Genomic DNA, 19,201 nt, shown 5'->3' with positions numbered 1-19,201 from the left:
GACCTAAGTTAGGTTAATGTAAAGCCACAGCGGTAAATACTGCGGTGGCTCATGTCCATGCTCCACCCCCTATGTCAGTGGTGCGCATTCTCACCAGGAGCGCTTCCAACGACTTAACTGTGTAGGCATTGTGGGGCACTGTAAGCCCTGAGGGGGGGCTGACAGCTTGGACTGTTGGCCCCAGGGTGTGGGGCTCTAGCTGTGAGCCCCATGCAGGGCTGACAGCCAACAGGGGATGTAAGAAACGCAGTGTCTACACAGACACTGTGTCGCCCTAACTATATCGATCTAAGCACCATGTGTCTCACAGAAGTGGAGTTATTAGGCAACTTCCATTGTCAGGAGCAACATTGGAGTTTAGACACTTACAGAGCTAGGTCGACATAAGCTGCCTTACTTCAGCCTAACTCTGTAGTGTAGACAAAGCCTTAGGCTCCTAAGTGCCTAAGATGCTTTCAAAAATGGGGCTTTGAAACTAAGCCATTTAGGAGCTTTTGGAAATGTTACCTGAAAAATGTTAAGCATTATTCTGTACTAGCTTCCAAGGTATCCAGCAAGTATACAGGCCTGTGATATTGTCTCCTGAGCCTCAGTCTGAGGCAGTTCATCATCTTGTTAACAGAGGATATCATTCCTTATGGCGGGAGGAGAATGCAATGCATTCTGCTGTAGTGTAATATGATGAATGAGCAACAGTTATGGGAATCTGTTTGAAAACTGAAAAGTATATTTATTACCGATGCTCACCATTTACATTTGACAGATAGCATTTGCCTCCAACCTTCTGAGCCAGAAGTGGAACAGATGTTCGGGAAAGCAAGCTAATTTCCTGCCATTTGTGAACTGATTAGAAACTGAAACACTAGCATGCTGACACTTCTTTATTTTTGATCTTATTCATGTTTTGAAAGGAAAAGAAAAGACCACTAGGAGCTAAATTCAGATAGGAATGGGCTGCACATTCTTGTTTCCTGTTTTAACCCAAAACCTTTCTGTCAAGGAAATAGAAAAGAACAAGACTGATTCCCCACAACCTCTTGCAACTTGGCGTTGCAAACTCTGTTTGTTTGTAACTGGCACAGTGAATAAGGAGGAAGAGAGAGAGAACAGCTGGTGTTCTCTCTCACACCTAGCTACTATAACAATTGCTTTGTATGTAAATAAGGCAGCTTGGGCTGGTGTCAAATGCTGCTTGCAAGCAGGCAGCTGTGCTCTAAGAGTCATTGTCGCAAACCCAAGACATGCCCCATAATGAGGAACAAGGACTAGGGAACCTTTCCAGTTTGGGTTTTCAAAAACGTTGTTACTGAGCTTCATTCAATGTTGTGACTGAAGCCAAACAATCTCTGTGTTGTAACAGCTCTCCAGAATAGGAATTTAGGGCCAAATCCAAACCTGGTGTAAATGGGCTCAACTCCATTCAAAACTGCACCAATTTTCTAGCTCTAATTCCAGGGCAACTCCTTTGTTATAAACAATTTATGTACTGTTATGAATCCCAGTGGGAGATCTCTGGGCATGTGTTATGAGTTTATATTTTCCAGCCCTGAGAAGGCTTAGGATTTTCTCTGTCTTGGGTCAGATGAAGGAGGTTACATAACAGCAATAGAAAGCACTGTCGTATTCCAAATTGTCTATCACTCTGGGAAGCACTGGGCATATATTTGGAAGACCCCGATAGGTCATTTGGCCTGTCAATATTCAGTATCCTTTGCCCATATTGCATATCATAGTGAGATTCAGAGCTGGTACCGTATAGGTTTTTGACGTCTTAATGCATACTCTGGCACTATAGGTTGTCAAATGGAAGATACATATCTGATGAGCAGAAGGATATTCTGTTTAGTGAGGGCAGACGGTAATAACTAAAGAAATGTGAAGCCTTTCAGAAGTTATGATTAGGGCTATGGAAAAATCTTTCACACTGAAACCTAGAGGAGTTAGGTAAAGGGGTGAGAAGAGAAGCAAAAGCTGATGCCTATCTTGCCAAACTTTAATAGGTTTTACAAACCTGTCACTCCAGGTGAGTCTTCTTTACTGTAGCTAGAAAGTTTTTGTTTTGTTTTTGACTGAGTTTCATGCTTTCATAACAGATGGTTGGACAAATCCTCATAAACCCGCCTGCATACACAGAGCCTGACTTGTTTTGCCTTTACCATACTGAGTCGGAGGAACACACCCAAACTTACGAAACCTTGAGTGAAACTAACTCAAACGTTACCTCTCTCACAGTGTACAAACAACGAGGATGTTACACACAGAATATTCTTTCCTGCATTTCATTCTGACTGTTCTTCACAGCTGGGGTAACCTTGTGTAGCTCAGTGGAAGTCAACAAGACTTCACAAGCTTAAAGTCAAAACAAGTGCTTTGTTGGATTCAAAGCAGCATGCTTGCCTCTTGGCAGGATTGAGCCCTGTCTCTTATAAAGATAAGCACATATCTAAGTATCTTTGTTCATTCAGGGCCTGAGTGAATGCAGCAGCATGTCTCCTTCATTCCCACTCCCCAATCACCTCTAATAGTAGTCAGCATTTGATAGATGCCCATATTAACTAAAATCTCTAGCCCACTCACTTTCTGCCATAGACAGAAATCCCCTCCCAACTACCACAGCCCTGTAACAATGAAACATGTGGATTCTGCAGCAGACCTGTGGAAGGCTACTTGGGTTTGGGGTTTTTGGACCAGGCTCAAGGAGCATTCCAAACGAAAGGGGCCCTCACAAAGAATGCTTTAGCAGCCGCTCACTCTCGCTTATCCTTATGGGGTCTATTAAAAATGTCAAGAGAACTTGGAGAGCAGCAACAAAAGTAACTAGCTTTCTGGAGGGATTTATTTCTAAGAAAAGGGTAAAAGAACTAAACATGGTCAAGTGGTGACTAAGGGAGGAATGATAATTGTCTACAAACAATTTAAGGTTGTAAGCAGCAAGGAGTGCAATGAATAGTGTAGGCTAAGAATGAAATTGACCAAAGGGAAAATTAGGCTGAATAGCAATGAAATCTTCTAGGCTGGAATATTTTGTTAACAGGGGGGAGAAGGTGGCGGGGAGAGGGCTTGAGTCATTTTAAAACCAGACTGGATGAGGAACTGGAGAATATACTATAAGGAGCAAGACCGAGCTATATCCAAGGCTGAATTTCAAGCTATGAACCACTGTGACAGCTGTGCTGCTCTGGGGAAATGCAGATGGCTAAGCCCAGGATGAAGTATGTGAGAGCTGGGGACAAAGCATTCATGATTACAGGGATCCAGCTACAAAATAATGTTCTAAAACTGACTTTGCAACAATGGAAGTCCCCCGGTTTTTGCCTAAAATAGCTACAGCTGGAACATACCAATTGGTGATTCCACTGGGGTAGAAAGGATAGCCTCCCAGAATGAACGACCACTTGGAAATATGTAATAAGAATATACAGTGATCATTCTCATTGTCTTATTAAGTCAAATTCAGATTTTAAATTTCTCCATGGAAGTCAATGGAGTTTCATGAGGGATTAATTTGACCCTTTTAAAAATGTATAAAAGCAATTTTTGTACACGTGTGTATAAAAGCAATTTTTGTACACAGTGAAGTTAATTTACACTGCTTTAGGAATATCTGTTTAATCCATTGTGCTTTTCAATAGATGTTCTTTTGTGGTATTTATTGGAATTGAGCTTTATTAGAAATTTAAAATCGGGAAATATTTCTATTACAGCTGTGTAGAGGATAACAGTTCTATTTTGCAAAGAATTTTGAGATTTAAAATTTGGCTTTGTTCCAAATCTGAAAATGTTGAGATCTCCAAAATGTCTCTTATTAGGAGACATGTAGCTTCGCATAGGATAAATGTTTGCTTTTTTCACTCATCTGATCTTGCAGTACGTCTTTTTCCTTACTGTACATTATTGACGCAACTAATATTGAACCATGAAGCTGGGATTATAGAAAGTTAATAATGCTAAAGGAAATTAATCTGACAGGATTAAAAGTTTTTGTTGGTTTGTTTCACTACTATGCCACTACAGCTTGAGATGTGTGCTGATTCCTACCAATATTCTCATTTCAGCTGAAAGGTCTGATTTTCATAGCTTAGGTATGCAACTGTATGTGGCACCTACATACATAATTGTACCTCTAATTTGTGTATGCATACAGATATGTCTTAATAGACATTTGGCATGTAGTTACCCAATCTGTGCAAGCAATCCTAGGAGCAGAGTCTCAGAGAGAAATGAAGAAAGGTTAACACCTCCAAAAATGCCCCAATGTTTCCAGAATTTAAAGTTTTGGTTTAGGTTCTCAAACGGGCAAAGATTCATAGATTAGTGCTGGCCAACACAATAAAATGGTGTTTTTAACTATACTTGTAGAGAGAACATACTGATATTAACTATCTTGATATTGACCCATTTATTTGCTTGCTGGCAACTGAGCCTGTTTATATACAACTATGTTCAGTGAACATAAAAGTTGCATGAATCCTAGTGTAAATAAATATTTTGGTAGAGCATTCACTACCAGAAGTGTTCTTGTGGCCATTCTGAAAATCCATTTTCATTATTTGCCTAATAGCTAATTTGCAGATGGAACTCTCCCCGCAATATCTCATTTGAGTCATCCAACCAGGAAACAGAAATATGTGACCAAACACATGACAAGAAAAATGAATTACAATGAATTCTCTTTTGGGCCAGTTCCTGAACAAACCATAGGCTAAAATTTGTTTGCATAAACCATTTGCTGAATAGTTTTGAGTAACAAAACAAGAAACAAAAACAGCCTTTAGGAACAGAAGAAAAGGCTAAATTGGATAAATCATTTACTGTGAATCAGTGAAATCTAAAAGTGGCTCATTATCTTATTCTATCAAGTTTTTATTTATCCAACAGATCCACCTATCCCAAATTTTCCCATTTATACAAATGGCAGTCCCAGGCACACCCCAGATGTGAAGTGAGCAACAATGAATAATTATTTGGATGAGAAGGGGGGAAAAGGCTCTGAACTTTTCAAACTTTAGTTCAGATTCAGGTTAGTTCTCATTTTATGCAAACTAGTTTTCCTAAAGTTAATTTTCACTTACATTATCACTGCTACCCACCTTCCTCCAAAAGATTATAAAACCTTACATGCTAATATCCAAGTCTTTACTTCCTAGAAGTGAAAACATCATCAACTTCCCTTTGTGTAACCATATATGCTGTTACATAAAAATGGTTAATGGCTTCTAGCTGTTTTATCTGTAGAGAAGGGCCTAATCCCACAGAAACTGGATCCGGATCCAAACTTCCCTAGCTTTGGCGGCTTCCAGAACTGGGAGATTTAATTTGGTTCCATCTCTATTGATCAAGCTTTTCAAAAAGAAAGCTTGGTGCTTCCTGTTAACAGGGCCTGACCCTGCAAAGTACTAACCCTTCTCAACTTGGATTTACTTCATTTAGAGTTGAGAGTATTTCCTGCAAGTAATCATTCAGCACTATGCAGACTGCATCCTTAGTTGTACTCTAGAGTAACATGTTTTCCTCTTGCAGAATTGTGTTGACAAACCTAAAACGAGTGTAGAGTTCTCAAAGCCAAGACCGTCTTTTTCCAAGAACACAGGTATCGCTTAAAAAAAAAATCTGTACTAACAGGTTCAGAAGCATGGGACATGTGGGAAGTAGCATTTTGCACTCTTCTGACAATGTTGCATCCATTGTGTGCAATAATAAAACCAGCACTCAGACCCTGAGAGATAAGTTACATGCTTATTTGATCTTTAGGCTTTGATACTACGTTAACAGCTGGGAAATCTTTATTAGAAGCAGAGTAGCCCAGTGCATTCTGTTAGGCAGAGGCAGATCTGCAGTGGTGTGTATGTGTATGTGTGTTTCCAGTCTCAGTAGTTGGGGTAGGCAAGCAGAGAAGTTTGATCATATACATTGTGTATCTGAACACAATATAAATTATTTACACTCTGCTTCAAGTTTTCATTCATTAAAGCAGGGCTATGGTCAGAGGAGCGAGTCTTTAAAATATGCTCAACATTTCTACTCCCTTCTGTACCTCCGACTGATTGTAGTGGCAACAGGTTGTTACTTCTTCTGTCTTACAGCAGTAGATACATGGGATCTTTAGGGGGATGTAAAACAGACTAGAGCTGGTCAGCCAAATTCATCGCTAGCATAGTACATTCTGTTATGGCAGGGGTGAATTTGGCTCTGTCTGATTAAAAAGTGGCCTTACCCTGCTATGACTAAAGTCTAGACATACTCTGTGAGTCACTGAAACCTCTCGTCACTTTGTCAGCGGGCATGTGTGTAAGCACAATCCAGAGGGCCAGCGCCTGCCTCGATAGTCTGTTTGGAAAGTGGATGCTTCGTCTCTGACTGTCCTCTACACTCTCTAATCGATCAAGGCGAGGGCTCTCCTTCTTTGCATTGTTTGATGAGGGGCGTTTAATTCCTGCTAGCAGAGGCTATGTCTACCCTACAGCTTATGTCAGCATAATTTATGTCCCTCAGGCGGATGAATAAATCACCCACCTGAGCGACACTCCTGCTGATGTAGCTACTGTCGCTTGCAGGGGCTGGAGTAGTTAAGCCAATGGGAGACCTCTCTCCCCTCCGCTTAGAGCAGCTACGTTAGAGAGCTGTGGTCTTAGACTTTGTTCAACACTCCCCATTCTCTGCCACCTCCTCCTTGCTGCGACCATGACCCTATGTACACGAACTGCACTGGCAGAAGTGCTGCTCGAGTGGAAATGTGACAGGATTGCCCGAGCCGTTTACACTTTGTTATCTATTCTGATATGTGATTCCATTAGACAGTTAGCTACAGATACAGCTCTGGAGTCCAACCAAACTTCTCAAGGCTTAAAAATGAAATTATAAGCACAAAGACCCAGCACCAGGTTTGCTTTCTTTTTCCATTTCACATAAGTATCTGTTCACACCCCGATTACTCCACCCACCCCTGCCAGCCATGTGAGTAAAGATCGCGGGACTGCTCTCATTTCTCCAGAGAACAGGCCTGTATTGATACATCTATCAGTATCACTCTAGAGCCACCAGCATACTGTATCCTACCAGGTCAGTGCCAGCATCCTGAAATACTCACCAAACCAACAAAACATTGAACTTGAAGAGTGGAGCCCACCTGCGGCGTTCAGCGACCATTCTGAGCCCAAAACACTCAGAAGAGAGAATCCTTTATTTAGTGGTAACTGCTTCTGCATAATGGAACACGGGCTTCTGCAGCAGATACATCTGTCTCTGAAGCTAAAGTATGGTTTCCAATCCCACCCAGCCCGCCCAGGCTTTGGAACTAGATCCAGGACTCTGTCTCTCTCTGTAGTGACCTAACCAGAAGACTGAATCTGCACATCTGGAATTTTGGAGGGTGACATGACTAGGGGTCCAGACTCTTACAGATAGCTCTCAGACTCATCTTTAATTAGAAGTATAATAGTCATGCAAGTGCTTGGGCATTTGCCTTTCATGAGTAAGGGTTGACTGAGAAACATTTGGGTTTATTAAACATAAATAAACTTCCTCCCCTTCTCAGTTAAGTATTTGCATTACCACAGTGCAGTGTTTCCCAAACTTGGGATGCCGCTAGTGCAGGGAAAGCCCCTGGGGGGCTGGGCTGGTTTGTGTACCCGCTGCGTCCGCAGGTCCGGCCAATCGCAGCTCCCACTGGCCGCGGTTCACCGCTGTAGGCCAATGGAAGCTGCTGGAAGCAGTGGTCAGTACGTCCCTCTGCCTGTGCCGCTTCCAGCAGCTCCCATTGGCCTGGAGCAGCGAACCACAGCCAGTGGGAGCTGCGATCAGCTGGACCTACAGACGCGGCAGGTACACAAACCGGCCCGGCCTGCCAGGGGCTTTCCTTACACAAGCGGCGACCCCAGTTTGGGAAACACTGCCATAGTGCCTAGGAGTCTGTCATAGATCTGTACCCTATTGTGCTAGGTGCTGTCCAAACACAGAATAAAAAGACAGTCCTCACCCCAAACAGCTTACAACTGAAGTATGAAGATAAATATTTCTTTATGACAAAGGGATTCCACTGGTAAAAACATTTTCTACACTGGTTGTCCCAGTTGTGTTTTTAAAACCCAAACACATTTGCAGAATAATACAGAAAACATTGGCATATTGAGGCACATTTGTCACTTCTTGCTCGAGCAGGGGCTGAGTATGCTCTGGGAAAGTATGGATGTCAGAGCGGTTAAAACACCTGTTTTCTGTCAAGACTATTGCTTTCACTGTTGCTATAACCCAGGGAACTACATGGATGGTAAATTATGGATCGTTCGCTTTCCTGGTGTAGACAAGGCCTTCTTTTCACTAGTAATTGAAGTACTGGCTAAGGTTTGATTGTTGTAACATGCAGGCAAACATGTACAATTGTGTTCCTAATTTACACATGCAATCGCTACAATTGCACCTGGAAATTGGTTAGCCATGCATGCAAATAGCTAGTTATACATCTCACTAGCCATCTACACACTTACCTGATTTACAATATGCAATCTCAAATAACTGCAAACACAACTGGTCGTGCAATTGTGTGTACCTCTGACATGTAGTTCTGAAAAATCACACTGTGTAGGTCTTTGCTTAACTGCTTACAATCTTTAGAGTCGCCGACCCTATTCATTTTGCACCAAGCATGCATTAATAGTGTCAATTAGTTATAGCTAATAGAATTGCTTTCTTCTTTAGAAGCCATTGGTAGGTAGAAAAGTTTTTTCAGTAACAGATATTTCTCAGGTCTTATACAGAAGAATGAGAGTTGTTTTCCAGGAAGGATATGATAAGTATATGTCGCAATTTTTCAAAGCAATGTGGTGAAGCACACAGGTAAGTAAATGAGCTCACTGCAGCTGAGTTTCCTGCTCACTGCAAACAGCAGTCGATCTCTCACCCCATCTCTTGTTTTGAGTGCAACCTTTTCCTATTTTTTATTATTAAAATTTTGTTTATTTAAACGTTACATATACACAAATGGGCCAGAAAGTCAAGAAGAGGAGGAGAAAAAAGTTAATCACAAACCTGTTTCCATGCAGCATAATATAGTATCACTAGTTCTTTAGACCTACTTTTTTTTTTGGTGGTGGTGGTGGGCATAATGCAACAGGAGGAGCCAGGGGGTTGAAAAAGCTTAACTGGCTTTTTTGAAGGGGAAAAAAAAAATACATTTTCCTTGTTTCATACAGTTCCAGTCATTTCTATACTGCTCACTTTAGCTGAAGTCCCTTTTAGGCATACACAAACTTTGACATGAATATTGTGGTAATTTTTGAACGATTTCACAACTGTACAGATTGTGGAAGTGATGTTTAGAGAATGGGAGGGGACAGCTGCCGTACTCTTTTGTCCCCTTCTGTAGTGTCTTCCCCTGCCCCTCGTTGTCAATGTCACCGTTTATCTGTCCACCCCTCTCCAACTTGGTAGGCCCTGGTTCAGAAAAGCGTTCCTATTCAGGGGAGCACTTGCTTAACTTTAAGTCAATGGGACTTCAGCACATGTTCAGAATTAAGCATGTGCTTAAGGGCTCGCCTGAATATGCACATACTCAAGTGCTTTGCTGAATAGGGATCACTCTGAGGGAGAAAATATACATATTTATCTAATATAAATACTATCTCCCTTCACACAAGGGAAGTGGGCACAACCATCAACAAGTACATGGTGCAGTGATTACCAGGGACAAGAGAGAGGTTGAACTGTACCTTCTACCAAAGGAAAGCAAATGACAAAGAGAAGGATAAATAGGAGTGGAAATATGCTACTGCTTTCAATAGGAGTGGAAATATGTTACAGATCTTAGGATGTGCCACCATTTTGTTGTGGCTGTGGAAGTGTTGTTCTTGTACAGAACCTGTGTGAAATAATATAGGGACTAGTCTTGCTCATTATGAAAATGTGTGAGGGTCTGAATGCATTTGTGCAGCAGCCCCTCATCTGCCTTTCTCTGTGAGCAGAAGATTCTTAGAGAGAAACTAGAAAGCACAGAGTTTACCAAAATGGTGTCTTCCATTATCTTCTCATGCAGTGATATCATAGACACATCTGATGCTGAGGGACCTGAAGCCACCTTCTCTCTCTCTTCTGCTGCTCTAGATATAAAATCTTTTATTTATTCTTCTTGGTTCACCTATTTTCTGAGCCTCAGTTTCTACAAGAAAGAACCACCAGGTAAAAAGACTACAGTGCAACTGTCTGAATAGTTTTAGTGACTCCAGCTCCTAAGAAACTAAATCCAACTGCCCTCTACTGGCCACCGGGGGAAGACATTTGGAATGATAGCGTGGGTGGGGAAAGGCAGTAAGAACAAGAGGGAAGTGAAATTAAGCAACAGTAGAAGGAAACTGTGTTAATAAAATGGGCATGTCCCGAAAACTGCTCAGATAGCAGGACGAACAACAAAGCCTGCCAATAATTAATAATGTACAGTACATGCTGAGTACTGTATTGCCGGTATGAACACAATAACAAGCCAGGACGTAGAAACAACTTCTGTCTCGGGAAAAATAGAATTGAAACCTGTTTTAAGTCATTATTTTTCCTGTCTCAGATGACATTTAACACAGGAGCTTTGTGGCTTTGTTTTAATTGTTCCATTTTGGAAGAGAGAAAGAATTGGGATTATTCCGTATTTAATGTCTGTATTTACAGCTAAGAAAAGCAGTTGTGCACAACAGTACCACAGGAAGACAGGCCTGGAAACAATGAGATCATGTGTACTTTAGAGAACTTAATCCATGAGACCCTAGAAACTGGGGGTTTGTGTGGATGAGAGTATGCATACACACATGCACTGACAAAAGCAGTTCATGGAAAATCTGTTTAAAAAAGACAGGCCTCTCTGGATAGTACAGTTTGCCCTGGCCCTGTTAGAACAGCAGACACCTTTGTGAGGTTTTATTGCTCAAAGTGGTGTCACTGTTCTGATGGTAAGTTCGTAACATGGTTTACAAAACTTGGGAGATCATCTATAATACTCTGTAATATAAAGGTATAAGAACACACAGAATGTATAGAGTGCAATACCCTTCAGGGTCTTCACCACCTCAGTAAAAGTTAGAAACAAACTGAACTAATACTGCAGAACAACTCCAATAATCTACTGGGGCAAAAAGTAGAAAAAACGAGATGTATCAGTACTGAAAATAATTTTTTTTTTAAATCTGGGAAAACTTTCTCATGTTCTATAATAGAAAACACAAATGGTGTTTTTATTTCTGCTTTAGTTTAGAGACCATGTCTAAGGCATAATGCATTTATAGGGAGGCAAAGACCTTGGGGAAGTTAGCAGTAAAGTGGGAGAACTGGGCTGCAACTTCAAATCATCATCTAATGACTAAGAATGGAGTTCAACTGCAGCATGAGGAAGCTACTTGGGAAAGTTGTAGTCTTGCCTTTGCGGGGTGGTGGGGGGAGATACTATGATCTGGTACAACCTTTATGAAGCTGGATGGTATTGCAATTACTCACTGGAAAATAAGCAGACAGACTATACATCTCCGCAGTTGTCGTTTCATCTTTCTGCTTTACCACTTGTAGTGACTCAGGCACTGAACTGCATTTCTGACACAGGTTCTGGATAATTACCGTGTTGTGATATTGTTGGAGCTGTATGTGAGGCCTGATTCCAATCTCACCTACACCTATTTTATGCAGCTGTAATGCCATTAATGTCAATTTAACTGAGATGAGAACCAATCCATACCTTCTAAATAATTGTAACGTGTTTCAAAGAATACCATCAAAACCTTGTGCAGAGTTAAAGATTCTTGAATTGTGTTTTGACTAGTACTTATTACATTTATTTAGTCATTTATATTGCAGCAGCATTCTAAGGCCTAGATCAAGGAACCTGGCCCCATTATGCTAGGCACCTATACAAATATGGAGTTAAGAGACCATTCTTGCCCTAAAGAGCTTAAAATTTTGATCTGCTTTTTGACCCTAAAGAGACTGGCTCTTTCTGAATAAAACGCATGTTTATATCTAGCTTTTCCCACCGTCCATTCATAAAAAGGATTGTGGTTTTAATATAAACACACACAATAACATTATTTTCAATATCAGTGATGCTTTTATCAGCTCCATCTTTAATAATTTACTGCTGGGAGTAGTCAGCCCATATGGCTCTGCAGTTGTTTGTTTGCAGTCCATCTCTCTCCATCAGCACCGCCCTTTAACTACCAGCCTTGCCTGAGCTATGAGAGCTCACTTAGTGCTGAAATCATTTATACAGAACACAACAATCCTAGACTTCAAATCATGTTCATTATTTGTCTCATACATAAGCCTCTCATATGCCGGATATTAAACCATAAACATCCCAAGATTAGTTTTAATATTGAAAAGCTGAATTTCTAGAAAATGCAATAGGGGAAAAATTGAGATGGAAAAAAGCTATTTTGACTAAGCTGTGGCTAACTGGATGCATGTAACCAGAACACCCACTTCATTTGAATCATAACTTGGATGTGCCTGAAATATTGTTCCTGGGATATTGTTATCGGAACTGTCCTTTGGAAATAGGGCTGGATTACAATATATGCCGAGAGAGTCTGCTTATACATAGACAGATGAAACATGTATAGAAACCATTTTATATGTTCCTGGCAGGTCATTCTGAACAGCACCAAGGACTTGATTTGACATTGAACAGTGTTTCACTAAAGTAAATGGAGTTGAGAGATCATAGGATTAGGGTGCAAATTATGGACAAGGTCCTTATATCTGCTCTGGCCCCTTTGTGACAGGTAAAAGCCAGTGGAGTAACACAAGAAGTCCCTAACACCGGAGTGAGGAAGGATTTCCTGGTGCAGATACTGTGGAGGACACCATTACAAGCCTGGGTGTCGCGTTTATCAAGGCCATGGCTGCAGCCCATAGGGCAGGCCTGGGAAGCTGTTGTAATTTAGATAGAATCCCACGACTGTCTAAATTATGCCAGGGGCCTCCTAGGCAGCCCAGGATTAGCAGGGCACAAGGATATCTTAAAGCTGCACTAGTTGCCCCCTCCAGCTTGGCTGGGGTTTTTGCACTAAGAACCCAGGGTTGTGAGTTCAATCCTTGAGGGGGCCATTTAGAGATTTGGGGATTGGTCCTGTTTTGAGCAGGGGGTTGGACTAGATGATCTCCTGAGGTCCCTTCCAACCCTAATCATCTATGATTCTATAAGTGCATTGTGAAATCTCACCCCATGAATATAAACATGCTACAATCTGGCTGGACCACAAATTCCCCTCTTCCAGTGGGTTCCAGAGGTTTTTTTTTTGGTTTTTTTTTGTTTTATAAACCAGCCAACCAACCAACTCCCAAATCACAACGTTTTGACTTCAGTTCAAAGAAACTGTACTACTTCTATCACTTGCTTCAGTTATTTGCACTGAATGGAATAGCATCATATTATCTAAATGGGGAAATCATTTTTGGAAGCAGATATTACCCTACCTTGCCAAATCCGATCTTTCATTGTAGCCCAGTAGAGGATTTTCTTGCTGCTTACACAGTAATATCTAAAGAACTGATTTAGAAGATCTGGAGTGGTCTGGTGTGTATGTTAATAATGAATTAATGCCATTGATTACAAGAATTAATTTAAGGCTGTTCAGTGAGACTTTCAGAATTGTCTAAGAGATTTACGTGCCCAGTTCCCACAGACTTTTAATGAGAGTTGGATGCTTAACTTCCTTAGGCACTCCTGAAAAATCCCACTCATAAACTAATATTAATGTGCTTGTATGTCTCCTCCCGAACAAGTGAGCATGACAAGTGTAATGGGAGGAGCAAAACAACTCAAATTGTGGGATGGAAGGAAGCATCAATACACCAGCTCTGATAATATAAGGCTAGACTTTGATCTTAGTTACACCTGTATACATCTGGAATAACTCCATCAGAGCTATACTAGGTTAAAACATCACTGGAATTACTGCAGTGTAATTAAAATAAATATTGGGTCCATAGTGTATTTTTCCAAAGCATATAAGACCCTATCCTGCATTCTGCTAATCTGGCAAAATGAGTGCTGAGCTGGGATTGGGTCCACAGTGAGTAAGATAGTTGCAAGTGACTACTGATTTTGGATATCCCAGTTCTTGGATGCTCAATTTAAGGAACTTTAAAGGTGCCTGATTTTCAAAGGGTGGTGCTCAAGATTTTCTGAAAACTGGCTCCCTTTTAAGGTTCCTCAAATTAGGCACCCCAAAATCTATGCACCCAAAATCAGAGTCCGCTCGGAAAATCTTGGTAGATTGTGTGCGTGTAAAGAGACATCTGTGAACAAAAAAAGCTTAAGGAATATTGTATGCAAAACTTTAAGAACTATTTCTATCCTAGAACAGAGATATTTACAAGTAGTTCTGTCAGTGCTCAGTTGTAATTGTAGTGGTGCTCATTTCCAAGCAGTAAAAAGCAACTACCCTGTGTAATTGACTAGGAATGGTAAATGCCAGTGCTTGTCCTGCTGACAGTGGTTAAGATTTTTTTTTTCCCTAAAGATGGAAAAACAAAGCAGAAACTTGATGGAAATGGAGGAAAGTGTATTCACTTCTTCCATTGGTAGCTGAAACAGATCCATAGTCTCTCTAAGCTAACACACCGCCCATTGCAGGAGACATGAGGATGAACACTTAAGTCAGGGCTAAAGTAAAATAAACTCTCTTACCATATGGCACCTTGACAAAAGCATATGCTTTAAGTGCTTCGGTGTCCATTTTATATCCCCTCACTTTGAGTCAGCCATAATGATTGTCACATGTCAGTGAAAGAATGAAGACTTCTGAATCCATTGAGACTTTCCTTAACCCCTTCCACACCACTCCAAATCACATGCTTCAAACAGACATCTCTTTCTCCGGCCCCTTTTGTCACTCCCTTTAAAGCCATTCACATTAGGAATGCCAGACATTTAAAAGGAAGTGTGCAGCATCTAATGTGTTTGTTGTTAAAGGAGAAGTGCAGTGCTAATATAAACAATGAGGCAAGGGTGGAAATCTGTGCTAAAAGGCACCACTTAAAAAAAAAATAGATTGAAGAGAACATTCACCATCGAAAGCTTAACTTCCTCTTTAAAAAAACGTTACCCCTTTGTAAATTCTCTGCTACTTTCTGACAAAGACACTCCAGAATTTATCGCTCTAACTTCAAAGATGTCAATATGTCCAATGCAACCCTGTGTGTTAATGCCGTCAGTGTGATGCCGCAGAGCTGTTCTGGAATGTCTTTTGAGCATCAAACACAGGAATTTACAGGGAGGAGCGATATGTGCTGTATGCTCTCGTGTATTCCTGAGTCAAGTTACATTTTAGCATTGTTGTTCACTTTTAAATAAATATTGACCGAGGTAAGTTATTCCAACATAAGAGCCTAAAATTAGGCTTCTAAATCCATATTTAGACCCCTAAATAAAAGTGGCCTGCTTTTCAGAGGCAATGAGAGCCTGCCACTTCTTTTGGCTCTAAGGGGAACTGCAGGTGCTCAGCTCTTCTGAAAAATCAGGGCCCCCCGCCCCCCTTTTTAGTGCCTAAATGCAGATTAGGCGAGGCTAAGGCCTGGTGTAGACTTGAAAGTTTTACTGGTATAACTGTTTCAGTGAGGGATGTGGTTTTTAGTTTAGAAGCTTCTGTGTGTATGTCATTATACCAGCTTGAAAGTGCCTTATACGGCTATAGTTATTTCTTATTCCCCTACAAGAATAGTTTACTAATATGAAGCACTTCAATACTGATGTAACTGCATCCACATTAGCCGACAATAATGATGCAGTTAAAGTGCTATAACTTTCTAGTTTTGATAAGGCCTAATTTTAGGCACCCAACTTTGAGCTATTGATATTGAGCTCAATTTCAAATCAGTCTGTAGAACTATGCCTGTTTCTCTATCTCCATACCAGTGAACCGTCTCAGTGAAAGCTGCCATTGTACTGATATTTCACAGCAGGAGATTGTGTGATAATTTTAAAGCAGGACTTGGAGATTCCAGGTACAATTAAATGTAAAAGAAAGAAGGGACTTTCAAAATAGTCACCGGGTTCTGTTATTTCTGGTAAGTGCTAACACATGAGCACTTGGTTATCTGCGTTTTGTTGCAGCCTATCCCTCAGCCTTAAATTGTATGCTAGGATGTCTGAAGAACCTTGCATACCTTTGATGTTCAGTGTCTTATGTTCTTTCTATGCCTACACAATGCCAATTTAAATTGAAAACCCTTTTAAGTCAGGGACCTTGTATTTTCTGTGTCTATTCAACCTCTAGCATATTTAGGTTAAATAAATATATAAAAAGAGTGAGTACATTTCTTCTAAGGCCTAAATTACTCAATTAAATCATTTTAAATCTTTCTCAGATAGATTTAACTTAGGTGTCTACTCTAGGGATTTGCACTGGTTTGCCTAGATCAATTTTAAACCTAGTTTAGTTAAACCGATGCAACTACCTAGTGAGGCAAGGTCTTTGTTCTGTTGTTTGTATGTGTGTAGTTAAAAGTAGCTTAAGTATAGCTAGGGTCTTCTTGTTAGCTGGTGTATCCTGAGGAAATCATTTTGTTTGACTAGCTGTATATAATCTAAGCTATCTATTCATTTACCTGGATATTTGCATGGTACTCATCAGCAAAGCATCGTATATTCATAGATGATTTGGTATTAGTTGCTGGGTGGTGGAAGCAAGTGCCTGTCTGCTTATAATCCAATATTCAGAAGAAATATTGTAGAATATACAGAAGTCTATTTGCTCACAGGGAAGTTATAGTCCCCTGCAGAAAGCCTGAGTGAAAGGGCTTTGGGAAGGAGAGAAGTAATGTATGGATAGAGACAGGTTGCAGGACATCTGCACCAATAGGCTGCAGCTGCTAATATGGCTGCTGCACTGTAGTAATGATTATGGTCTGCTACATGCCACCCACATATCCAGGTGTAGACTGAGGCCAGCAGTCATGCAGGCCACCGACCTGCTGGCAAAATCCCCACCACTCCTCCAGACTGCTCTCAATAATACCACTCCTCATGCTCTTGGAGAGAGCTCCTGCAATGCCCTACCCTTGTGGACACCCCTACTGCATGAGATGCAGTAGAACCAGGGCAGGTCTCGTTTGAACTGGGCCTTCCAGAGCCAAGGTGGGGTGGGAGAATTTCACCTTCAGTGAGCAGACGTGTCTGTTTCTAGCTATCTTCCACACAGAGTTATGTAACTACAGCGGGTGGAGGCAGGTGATGTGGTAACCACACATTTTTTCCAACAATGCAAATAGATGTGTTTAAAAATTTGCTTCTGAGACAGGTTTCATTTTACATGCAAATTTTCCTGTTCGCAGTTCCTCTCTTCTTCCTTATTAGCCCAAATAAAGTTAACTAGCCAAAACTGCAGAGAGAGAGGTTCCTATGAATTCCATGTCTGAACACAGCAGGACAGATGCTGATCTCATTACTGTGGTGTAAATCTGAAGTAACACAGGTGAAGTCTTTGGGGTTTCTCTAGATTTACAGCGGTGTAACAAAGCAGAATTTGGCCGGATGTGTCAACATTCAGAGAAGATACCACAGATATTACTCACTGCTATCTTATATTTCTACTCACTGTGTAAACTTCTGTATGGTCAAATGGACGCAGATGGCCAAGCAACACAGCATTATTGATGTGTCCAATGAGCTAATCAACTATTTGTAGGTTTGGCCCCAGAGATATTGCCTGATAGTTAAAAGACTATTTAGTCTAAATAAGGTTGTAGCATAAGCCTATGGGCAACTATGATTTCTAGGCAGCACAGGTATCATTATTTTAATTGTCTGTTCAGCATGCATTTCCGAAAGGAAGCCTCTGTATACTATTAGTGTGTCCTATGGACTGTCTGTTGGGGTTTCTTCAGCCAATGGCATCCCCCCAACTTGGTTCAGGGTGTTAGGACAAGTCTGCCTCAGTTTCCCCTTTGTTTGCCCAATCTCCATTTAGACCCACATCTGGTAGTACCTCACTATGATTCCAGCCAGATGTTTAATAGTCTACCCCCTCTCAGGGCAGTAAATAGTCTTGTGGGTCAGGAGACCAGTAGTGAAGGGTCAGTAGTGTCTGGCTTTTGGGGGTTTAGATCCCTTTGTTCTTCAGGCTTTACTGCCCTGAGAGGGGAGAGACTAGCGCTGGCCGAGGAACCCAGGGTTCCAGTCTAGGGATCCTGTGTGAAGCACTTGGAATCAGTTTCCCCCATCTCTTATTGCTTCCCACTGTGTGTCTCTTGTAGGCTGTTTCCCATACTCACATTCTGTGATCCTCTTCTTTTGGAGGTCCGACTATCTGCGCAGCTTCTCACTTGTCCACTGATGAAGACCTCTGCTCTCAGTGGGTTCCTCAGCCTCTTTGGTAGTCATCTCTCCCTTCTGCCCTGCAGCCTTTTTATCTCTCCAGCTTTTGCAGGGCTACCAATCAGCCCCATCTGAGGAGCTGTTAATCCTTTAATGTCTGTGACAGCATGGGCTCTGTGCCCCCTATAACACAGATCCAAAGAGAGGCCAAGTCATACAGTAACTTTGCACTGCAAGCAGAACCCGTCATGTTAAGTAGCCAGCAGAGCTTTCCTTTTGGCACTCTCAAGACATAATTCCTCTTTTTTATAACTGTCAGTTGTTTAAGCTGGACATACTATATCATGGATACAGAAAGCATCACTCCACTACAAGCAGGGATCATCCACAGTTAACGTCACTGAATTATGATTTTCTGTTTGTTCTTCATCCCAAGTTTGGACTGAGACCTATAACTAGTAGGGGCCAAATCATCAGCTGGTACAAATCAATGTGCTTCTGTGAAGTCAGTGATGTTAACTTACACCAGCTGAGGATCTGGCCTATAGCTGTTTGGAAAAAATTGACACAAATTAACTTACTGTGAGAAAAATTTAAATTAATTTTGGTGAGAATTTGGCAAATTCATCCCCTTGCCCCCATTTGTAATGAAGGATTTATTAGGGTTAAAATTTATTTTAAAATTCTCTATGTGGTTTAATTGGGGTGGATCTGCAATGTTCAGATCTTGATCTGAACTTGTCAAAGGTCTGGGGTTTGTTTACATCAGAGTTCTGCTTCCTGCCCTGCTATCCTCAAGACACATGCAGTCAACAGACTGCAATAATCAGAAAGTGCTTTTCTCTCCTTTCAGGAAATTCTGCATCTTAAAAAAAAAATCCTTAGATAAGAGTGGATAATCTCAAATACCTCCAG

At 41.1% G+C, this 19,201-nt stretch overlaps 1 long non-coding RNA gene across 1 annotated transcript in view; it reads right to left on the bottom strand.

Annotated features, from left to right (window-relative positions):
• The window catches only part of LOC123348049, a 45,822-nt gene extending 27,467 nt beyond the window's left edge, over nt 1–18,355 (bottom strand). Inside the window, exon 1 of the long non-coding RNA XR_006573154.1 lies at nt 18,244–18,355. This is a non-coding gene — a long non-coding RNA (uncharacterized LOC123348049). The remainder of the gene's footprint in view (nt 1–18,243) is intronic.
• Between the last annotated feature and the right edge of the window lie 846 nt (nt 18,356–19,201).

This window comes from Mauremys mutica, chromosome 13 (genome assembly GCF_020497125.1).
Source record: "Mauremys mutica isolate MM-2020 ecotype Southern chromosome 13, ASM2049712v1, whole genome shotgun sequence".
Taxonomy (NCBI): Eukaryota; Metazoa; Chordata; order Testudines; family Geoemydidae; genus Mauremys; species Mauremys mutica.
Note: the sequence above shows the minus strand (reverse complement) of the source record. Positions and strands in the feature narration are given on the sequence as shown.